This window comes from Micropterus dolomieu, linkage group LG13 (genome assembly GCF_021292245.1).
Source record: "Micropterus dolomieu isolate WLL.071019.BEF.003 ecotype Adirondacks linkage group LG13, ASM2129224v1, whole genome shotgun sequence".
Lineage (NCBI taxonomy): Eukaryota > Metazoa > Chordata > Actinopteri > Centrarchiformes > Centrarchidae > Micropterus > Micropterus dolomieu.
In genome coordinates, this window is record NC_060162.1 from 6,653,999 (window position 1) to 6,660,379 (window position 6,381).

Below are 6,381 nucleotides of genomic sequence, written 5' to 3' on the forward strand. Positions count from 1 at the left end.
TTTTGACAGTATGTTGTGCCAGGTTTGGTCATCAACCTCCTGAGAAAAACATATAAATCTCTTTTGCTTCCTCGATGTTCAATTAACTTCACCTGCCACCTGTTTACTTTGGTTCTTCACAGTGTCACGCTGTAAAAGGTGGCATACAATGGGCTTTTGTGAGCATTTTAGAGATCATTCAAGAGCAGCTTTCCACACTGTTTTGTTAGGAAAAGAGCTGTTCGGATTTAACCTTTTGGGCTGAAATCTAAAGAGAGATGCACCCTAAGCTGATTCTCTCTGGGATTCTTTATATTCCAACCTTTCAAATTTCAGGGAGTTTTTTGAGTCAGTGGTAAGATGTTGTTCCACTAGTGACTGGGTTTAAAAAGTGCGTGAGCATCTGGGTGCAGGGATAGGTGGCTAATGTTATGTGCTCACAATGAAATTCATTGTCACACCATCTCTAGTACACAAATGCATGTCATTGCTAGGATTTAAGTGAATGTAAAATATGAAGCCATGGCTATTATAGATCCAAGCAGACAGTGATAAACAGCGTTCAGCTTGAGTTAAGACCTGTGTGACTGGAAAAACATACATTTTTAATTTGGTCTCTTTGGCAGCTATTTTTAAGTGAGTCTGCTTAAGGATTTAGCTATGAACACAATTTGTACCTTAGGGCTTTATTCAGAGTACTCATGATGTGACATCACCAAAAAGTAAATAAAAACCTACACATTGGTACTCAGAAATTATTTTCTATTATCACTAATGGCAACGTGTCTCCCTGAACTTCACAGATGCAGGCAGTGTAACAAAAACACCCAATACAGTGTCTAGTTTTCCACCAGCCTATAGATTTGATAGACAAGGACAAAATGACATGGGAGATGTCACAGATGAAATTTTGGCAACATAGCTCATTATTGCAGTGCTTTCTGACAGTTCACTCACAAGTCCGTAGGTCGAAGCATCCTTTGAGTGTACGATCATGAGTACTGTCTGCTTGCAAATATGTGAGTAGGTTTTGTGCCACTGTAAAATAAATGGAACTCACTGAGAGACAGGACCTAAAAATTGATGGTTGGCTGTGTTGGAGAATGTTTTGCAGTGAAGAATGTGCAAGTGATCAATGGGATAAAGATGCAAGGTATAAAATGTGTTGTTGCAATGCTATTTTACTAGAACATATTACCTGTCTTCAAAAATATTTTTTATTTCCATAGTACTCACAGTTATCACACAAATGTGAGATATACATTTTAAACTGTAGATTTTTATACTATTAGTACTCACTGTATTTAATTTGAGGAAATAAGTTTTGGTCACAATGTTGAAACATTTTCAAAGTAAGCAACCACAAGATTAACATTTTGCTTATTGCTCAAAGGGTCATGTTTTTCTTACAATAGAAACTCTGCAGACATGTAGCCTAGGTGAGATTTAAACACACAGACAAATGTTGATCCTACGGGGAATGTGGGAACACTTTCTTTTACTATCGACATACATTTGCATGTCTTGTGATCTCAGGAAGGGCTTCGAACTGTATGCTAAATGCCAGACGGAATCAACATTTGTTTGAAATCACCATCTGCTGTTCCTTTTGTTTGTGAGAGAATGTAAGCGAAGAGATTTTGAATGTCGAGAGAAAACTGTATCTTTCTCTCCATGGCAACGTACATAAAGGATTGATTTATCACATCTTTGACTCCATACCTCTTCTTTGGGAAGAAATTTTCTTTCACACAAGACTAAATAAACTACATAAATTAATTTACAGTATTTAGATATATGCTCCTTAACATTTAATGAAGTGCAGATTGTCAGAAGAACAAGAACATAGAGATTAACAATGTCCTTGTTGTGGGGCAGCTAAAAGGCGTGGGCTCTTACTGTAAATAGCTCTGGGAAACAAAGTGGCACCCATGTCTTCTTGATGAAAATCTCACATAAAAGGACATAAACCTAATGGATGAGAAGACATGGACATATTGCTGAAGGTAGACACACTAATGGCTTTTGGAGATTAGTGGGCCCAGAAGGTGATTTTAATCTGTTGAGAAGACAATCCCTTTTCTCTGTACCCATGGGACACAGGTTTAATAGAAAGTTAGCGTGGTCCACATTACGCTAATCACCTGTAATATTTCACATTTCACCTCACTGCTCTTTTAACTGTCACAGATAATGTCAACACCAACATTCATCTTTGACGTTATGCTTAATTTCCCAGACAAGTTGGGCCATTTTGAATTTCTCATCATTTGTACAACATTTTACATTTATTTTTTAATTGGTTTATACAGAACAGTAAAACCCATTGCTGTCTTCTGTTACAGTACACTAATCATGGATATGAGAGGACTGCTGTATCAAGAAATGAGTACAAGATTATAGGATACAGCAGCTTGAGGAATAATGACCTAAATGTAAAAGTCAATAACTCAATTATTGTATTTCCTGTGCCGGTGTTGCTGTTCTCTGCTTCACTAAGTACATACTGTGCATCTATAAACATTATGATCTTGGTGAAAACATCCAACATACTGTATAGAAAAGGGTTTTCAGTGACATTTGAGAAACAATATTGTCTGTGGTGTCTGTCTGTGGTAATGTTCTGATTCAGCTATATTGTTAGGTGCTATTGACTCACTGCTATTGTTTTAGGGTGGCTGCACAATCTGCCCCTTTTGTGGCTGAAAACAATGCCATCCTAGCCAAATGAGGTGTTTTAGAAGGATTGTATAGGCCTACAGCTGTGTGTCAAATGAACCAAACAACTTCTCTGGTGTTTTGTACTGCTCCACAACAATTTCTGTCTAATAAGTTGACATGAGATCAGATCAGATGACATTAAATGAGATCAGATTAAATGATATGAGATGAGATGACATGAGAGTGGATGACATGAGATAACATGAGATCTGATGATGTGGGATGAGATGCCATACGTGAGTTTACATGTATGACATGACAAAACATGAGATAAGTTGACATGAGATGTTAAACACTGGAAATATTGGTTTTGTTTTGATTTATTGTTTATAAGTGTAGGTACTCATAAAAACTGAACAGTTATTATAAGCTTAGAATCACATTCAACAGACATAAATTATGTTTTCAGTAATATTTACTACTGTGTACACCAGTTACACACAGTCACAGTGCTCTTTGCATCTTTATAGCAGCAATGTAGCATTTCTGTGCCCACCTGCTATGTTGCCTTATTTGGCACGTTCCTATAATTGAAAATAACTATGTAGACATACATGAAATAATTGTAAAGTATCGGGGTCATTCAAATTACTGTCTTATTGAAACCCAACAAGGTCAACAGAACTATTACCCTAATTTATTCTGATACTATATCTATTTTTATTTTTCAGTCAAAAATGTGAATTATATGTCCCCATCTCAAAGCTCATTCCTAGCATTGTTTCAAGGCAGTCCAACTGTATAATCCAAATGTACATATCCCATAACATTACACAAAAATGTCACAAATACCCAACACCCTGGTAGTAATTCCAAATACATAAAACAATCTCTTTCTTGTTTTATAAAAGACCTCTGCCAACTTCCTGCAATTTTTGAACAAGCAGTTGAGGTAGATTTGTATTGCCAGTGGTGTTCTTCATCCTCGCTGCAACCACATTACGATATACTGTTATAGGTAAGATAAGACTTTATTGATGCTCAGGGAGAAATGCACAAGCTACCAGCAGATAAAGTATTTAAAGTTATTAAATTAGCTCTACCTTTACCAGCTGCAACATTAAAGTAATGAAGACATTAATGCATCATTAATAATATACATTATGTATTACTCTGAAATTAGTCATTCTGTGAGTGAATGAGTACTTTGGGGATTTAATGCTAATACTTTTGTACTGTTACTTAAGTAAGAATTTTGAATGCAGGACTTTTGTTTGTAACAGAATATTTCTGCACTGTAGTATTACTTTTTCAAGCTGTCCATCTGTCCCAGGATCACAGAGCTGCTGGTGCAGGAGAGCACTTAAGCTCAGATGAAGCCCCACATGTTCCTGCTCTCTCTTCATTAGACTTACAGTAGTCATTCCTGTCAAATCAGCCCAGTTGTAGGGCACATACTGTATTTGTACTTGTATTTGTCAGTATCATATTTAAACTTCTATGTGCTCAATGTGGCTGCAAAACCACCTACTGATCTGTCTTTCTTTCACCAAGGTATGCTTCCTGTGATCTTCTACAATTTCTATGATATGTACATGACTATACATCTTCATCTAACTATTTGCTTTAAAGGTTTAAATGACACTGTAGATTGCTGAAGGATTGCTGAGATGTTTTTCCCTTTGGGATTGAATATAGTTACTATATACTATGTAATTAGTATACTGTTTCTGCTGCAATGTATCAATTTTAGATAGTTAGATTTTGGTAATGAAGAAACAGCCTGTAATCAAGGATACACAGTAAATCTTCAGATATTCAATTTAGCGAAATCTAGGGCGGCACGGTGGTGCAGTGGTTAGCACTGTCGCCTCAAAGCAAGAATGTCGTGGGTTGAAACCCCGGTTTCCCCGGCCTTTCTGTGTGGAGTTTGCATGTTCTCCCCGTGTCTGCGTGGGTTCTCTCCGGGTGCTCCGGCTTCCTCCCACTGTCCAAAGACATGCGGACTAGGTTGATTGGTGACCCTAAATTGTCCTTAGGTGTGAGTGTGAGCGTGTGTGGCCCTGTGATGGACTGGCAACCTGTCCAGGGTGTACCCCGCCTTTCGCCCGATGCCAGCTGGGATAGGCTCCAGCCCCCCGCGACCCTGTACGCAGGATAAGCGGTTGACGATGGATGGATGGATTCAGCGAAATCTTACATATGTATTGTGTGTGGTCTTTCTCTTGCAAACCTGAAATAATAATGTGAAGAATACACAATTATTTCTTTATAGCCTATTCTACTTTTTCTCTTAAAAAGCCTTCACTTATTCTCTGCTGCATTACCACTGAGACTTAAGAATATAGTCATTACGAACAGACTGTCACAACATTCTGTCTTGAAACTGCCCATTTTTAATTAGCGAAGTGTCTGAAGTTTTTTTTTCCATAATGCAAACAAGCAGCAAAGAACATTGGTAGTACAGTATGTTCATCCATTTTTTTTTTCAAATACAAACATCAAAGTATGAAATAAGCCCAAAAGGGTGGTTGAAATATTTATGTATATGTATTTATGTGCCAGGCAGGTTCAGACATAAAAGCTATCATGTGTATTCATATACCTTCACAGTTCGATCTTTTGAGTAACATTTTTCTTTTTCTGTACATCCTTCTTGCGGATAATTGATAAAGATCCCTGTTCAGTGCAATCTATTTGCAGGTTAGCTAAGAACAAAACATAAAAACAGTATGGTATTCCTCGGTGACCAGCAGAACAGTGTGAAAACAATGACAGGAATGTGTGTAACATCCCGTGCATGTGTATCCCTGTGCATGATACGAACCAAAAAGGAACCTACTCTTAAAAATATTGCTCCGTAGCGCTACTAGTGGTCAAAACAATCCACAGGTGCCTTTCAGATTTTGGTGCAAGCACATCTGTAACTTGCCAAATGTTGCCCCCAAGAAAGTGAATTGACACTTATTTTAGTAATGATAGTACAAAATAATATCTGTACAAAATAATAACAAATATAAATACAGAAAAATGAAAGGATAAGACAAGGATTTCCATCCTGCTCCTGTATCAGTATCAGCATTTTTCGATAACACATAGGTAACACCATTTCATGTTAAGCATACTCTATTTATGTACATTTACCACATTACTATGTTGGTAGAGTAAGTGTCGTCTCATCTTATCTACACTGCTTTCAGATGAGGTTCTACTTTTCCTAAATCCTACATCTGCTAATAAATGCAGCTCTCTTCTATTTGACAAGTCAGTGCTTTCAGTGTTCAAATCTCATACTGCCCCATGAGGAAGTAGAGAACAGGAGGGCACGTGGAGGCTTTCCAAGTGAGCCTGTGATTCTTTTCTCCTGCCACTGAAAGTCACAGCCATCATCTCAAGGTACATGCACTTGGAAACATGCACTTTGACAAGAGGAAGCTGACACAATTCTCATCACACTGCTTTGCACTTCACCCTCGAAAGCTGTGCTCTTCTGATCTTGATATTTTCAAATACCAAAGATGCCTAGATGGGCCTTCATTCTTCCTGTAACATTAAAAACTTCCAGGAGTAAGTGCACACTGAATAAAAGCCTGATTGAACTGCACCTCTGTGCCATACATTGAATCGCACAAACATTACATCCCCTGCAAAGAGAATTTGTAATAGAAGTTAGATAGGTTTACAGTATGTGAACAATCACAATCCATGCAATGCATAAATAATGGACATTCAGATTATCTG